Source organism: Priapulus caudatus, unplaced genomic scaffold (genome assembly GCF_000485595.1).
Source record: "Priapulus caudatus unplaced genomic scaffold, Priapulus_caudatus-5.0.1 Scaffold126, whole genome shotgun sequence".
Classification (NCBI taxonomy): Eukaryota; Metazoa; Priapulida; class Priapulimorpha; order Priapulimorphida; family Priapulidae; genus Priapulus; species Priapulus caudatus.
This window is the reverse complement of record NW_014577187.1, coordinates 143,825-148,098: the sequence shown is the minus strand read 5'-3', so window position 1 is coordinate 148,098 and position 4,274 is coordinate 143,825. Positions and strand designations below refer to the sequence as shown.

Below are 4,274 nucleotides of genomic sequence, written 5' to 3'. Positions count from 1 at the left end.
TAATAAATGCCCAGGGCGATGCATTTCGCACGTCGAACAGGAACTTTTCGGCATTTATCACTCAACAGGTGACGGTCGGACGGTGAACGAGTGCGTCATTTATTGAACAATTCAATAAAACACACACAACTTTCGGACGCTAATTGTTACATGCCAGCAGCGCATCTGTGTAGTTTGTATATAGTAAGATATGGGATTTTGTCATAAATAAGTGCGTTTATATGATTTCTACCACGATTTACGTTATAGAAACTAGTAGTGTTTTTTACGATTTCCGTTCTTTTTTTGGAGTTTTCGATCGTCTTTCAAATGCCTTTCGTAGGCCCCTATTTCTGGCGTGATTATTATTTGCGCAGGCATTCATTTTGGAAATCGGGAACGACTTTACTTCTTTCTAGTTGAAGGTTAGGTTCGTCTTTCCACTGTGTATTAGGATAGAAAGGTGGAACCGTGATTCGTATAATTCACTCTGCTTCTAGTAGATTTCATAACTTTTGAGCTATTTTAGCCCATGATACATATTGCCTCATCATGACCTACATTTTCAGTTGCGGACTCTTATCATATCGTTATACCCTCTTATCATTAATCTAAATCCCTGGTATGAATATTTGTGTGAATTTTTTGATTACTTGGTTGTCTAGTTAATATCTCCTTCTCATAGTCCTTTCTTTGTTTGTAATTTTACAACATTGTATTTGTTTTGTTTTAGTTAAATCTAATCTTTTTGATTCAGCTAATGCTGACGAGAATGACATGTTTGGTTACTGTTTTATTAATCTCCATTCCTACCGTATATGCGCAATATATAACTCATTGTCATCTTCTAAGCTACAGACCATCGCTGACCGCTGTGGGATGCGCCGGGCCTCGAAATTTTTTTTTTTGGCGAGCAGGTTCCACTGCGGCAAGCGGCTTCACTATTGAACAATCCCTCGTCACGTGCGCTATCCCGCGACCTGCCCGTCTCATTCGGCGCAGCGCGTCACGGATCAAACAGCAACGCTGTGCCACGCAATCTGGTATTCATGTCTCTGTTGGATTGCCTCTTACTCAGCCTGGAGAGTGACATGGTTAGTCTTGAACTACTATAAGTTGGGTAGGCTGACACTACACGTCATGACCCGATTTCGCCTATATTGTTTTATCTGTGTCGATCGTGTTACCCTGTTGGGCATATGTGCAGCAACCATGCAGGCTGCGATGGTGAATGCGGGCGTCAAGCTCTCTGACCCTCCGCGTCAGCCTCTTCTCGCTCCATCCCTGCGACCCTTCGGTTTCTTTTGATTTCTCTCTCCCTCTCTTGCCCTTCTATCTATCGTCTGCTTTCCACTCTTTCTACACACAACACACAACCACACACACCACACACACACAGCAACACCACCACCACATCACACACCACACACACACACACTACCTCTCCTCGTCTCTTCTCTCTCTCTCCTCTCTCCTCTCTCCTTCTCTCCTTGCCCCTGCTCTTCTCTTTCTCTCTCTCTCTCCCTCTCTCTCTCTATCTCTCTCTGTGTGTCTCTCTCTCTCTATCTATCTCTCTCTGTGTCTCTTTCTCTCTCTCTCTTCGCTCTCTCTCTCCTCCTCTCTTACTATTTCGGTCGCTAGTCTCGTGCGTCACTGCATACGTGAACGTGCGCATGTGTGTGTGTGTGTGCGTGCGGCGTGCGTGCGTGCGTGCGTACGTGCGTACTGGGTTATGCTTGTGTGTGTGCGTGCGTGCGTGCGTGCGTGCGTGCGGCGGCGTGTGCGTGCCGTGCGTGCGTGCGTGCGTTCGTGCGTACGTGCGTGCGTGCGTACATACGTGTGTATGCATGTGCGTGTGTGTGTGTGTGTGTTCATGCGCGCGAGTGTCTGTCTAGTTATAAGGTAAATGAAGCTGTGGAATTATTCTTGTTGTCTATTTATGGATTTCCGCCACTTATAGTTGAATTCATTCCAACGCGCAAGAAACAAATCTATTTCGTAATTGAAGACACAATCAATTTTCGTAATTGTGTCGCGTTGCAGTCTAGACATTAATTGCGCTGTTCGAATACTGTAATACGAGTAGCACCTAGCTGCTAAAGTAATTATTGTGAGTGGCGAGACTGCTATACGTCGTACTTCGATATCCGGTGAACTTTTAGCCAAATGGTGAACTTTTAACAGGAAGGGTAGCCAGATGTTTGTCATTTAGTGCGGAAATAGTCAGCAAACAAATGTGTGCAAGATCTGTCAAGATTTTATTTAGATTTTATCAGGCTTTTCTTAGGCATTCTTTGGACTTTACTGATTCGATGTGAGGCTGGACACCCGCCATCATATACGGCAATCTATTCACCAGTGGCCATGCAACTCCTGCACCAACACACACACACGCACACACACGAGCGCGCCCACGCACGCACGCACGGACACACACACACATCAGCACACACGCACATGCACACACCGCACAACCACACACATCCGTACGCACGCACGCACGCACGCACGCACGCACGCACGCATGCACGCAAGTAGCTTTTGTATGGTAACTAACTATGGTACGCCCACAAAATAGGCAGGCTTCCCTTTGCTGTGTTTAGAAGACCACTGGTACCATACATCTGGACTTATATTGAGCTTCGTGATCCGACAATAGTCGCTTGAACGATATGCATTTCTGGAATGCCATGCGATGCATATAATCTTCCCGAGTTCTATTACCTCGTATGGAGCGTGTGTTTCATATCCGTAACACACGACGGCAAGTTATATCTATCATTGCCTCCTTCAAATTTTATTCTAATTCTAACGGCAGATGCGGCATGAAAAACGCTTAAAATGAAACGATCTAGGAAAGATTGTCTCAGAAGAAAAACGTAAACATGGTCTGAGCAAGGTCAGTGTGGCGGTAGATTCCACAAGTGACAGTAGTCAGATGTGGCTCGGATCGCATGTCTGACGAAGATGGACTGTTAACTAACGCTAACGGTACTATCTCTGACAACGGTGATTAATGTGAGAACCAATCGCGAACGGAGCGGTATTCTATTAGGCAGGCTGAATCTGTAGGGGATGACATTACTGATTAGCAAAGCTGCAGAGCTCTGCTCGTTAATTCACACGTCTTCATAATTTGAACACCGCTCGCTCGAGCCGAGCATAATGCCGCGTTAAATTGGCCAACCGGTGTATCGTTTTCTCTGCGGGCATAATTGGTCTGCGAAGGAAATCAAGGGCGGAAACGACCAGCGGCGCGTGGGCATGTGCCCACCGATCGAACGTCGGCCAACAGACATCGACGATACACCGTTGCGCAAATCGAAGCTGATTCGGAGCTGAAAGACGGCGCGTTGCTGCTGCGGAAGGTCGTGCCCACGTACACCTCGTACTAGGCACCTGTGGCAGAGCGAAGGGCTATAGTTCTAGAGCTAACCCCGTACATACATCGACGAGACCACGCAGATCTTATATTATGCCAACCTTTCACAGGTCAGCCTTTCAACTTTGCACCGGTCGTTACCGGGGACACACGTGTTAGAAGCTGCGTCAGTGAGGGTCGCGCGCACCACTGTGTCGGGATGCTTCGTAATTAGAACTCTCGTCGGAGAGTTACGATGCGACGGACAGCGACAGGGCAGTGAGTGCGTGCGCGCGTGAATGCTCGGCTGATCGACCGGGTCTCGCATCTGTAGGCTAATTAAGGCGAAGCTGGGTAATTAGGCTAACGATCCATTAGGAGCGTTCCCAACTTTAATGTCATTAATATCGTGATATAAAAGAGATATCAAGAGGGGCGGATCGATATAAAAGAGATATCAAGGGGCGGTTAGATATAAAATAGATATCAATAGGATATGAAAATCAGCGCTTCATTTGAGTCTGATCAAAGCGAGCTTGAAAGGAAGGCGTTGCTCTTCCAAGTGAAATGTTCGCTTCGTTTCGCTCGCCTTCGCTGCTTGAGCAAACGAAATGCAGAGCGGGGGCATGTTCGCTTCATTTCGCTCGCCTTCGCTGCTCGAGCAAGCGAAATACAGAGCGCGGGCATGTTCGCTTCGTTCCGCTCGCCTTCGCTGCTCGAGCAAGCGAAATACAGAGCGCGGGCATGTTCGCTTCGTTCCGCTCGCCTTCGCTGCTCGAGCAAGCGAAATGCAGAGCGGGGGCATGTTCGCTTCGCTCGCCTTCGTTGCGCAAGCAAGCAAAATACAGAGCGGGGCATGTTTGCTTCGCTTCGCTTGCCTTCGTTGCGCAAGAAAGCGAAATACAGAGCGGGGCATGTTCGCTTCGCTTCGCTT

General features: G+C 47.7%; 1 long non-coding RNA gene across 1 annotated transcript in view; it reads left to right on the top strand.

Moving 5' to 3' along the window:
• Window positions 1-2,068: 2,068 nt before the first annotated feature.
• Window positions 2,069-4,274, top strand: part of LOC106805762 — a 21,776-nt gene continuing 19,570 nt past the window's right edge. Inside the window, exons 1-2 of the long non-coding RNA XR_001393463.1 lie at window positions 2,069-2,080; window positions 3,888-3,889. This is a non-coding gene — a long non-coding RNA (uncharacterized LOC106805762). The remainder of the gene's footprint in view (window positions 2,081-3,887; window positions 3,890-4,274) is intronic.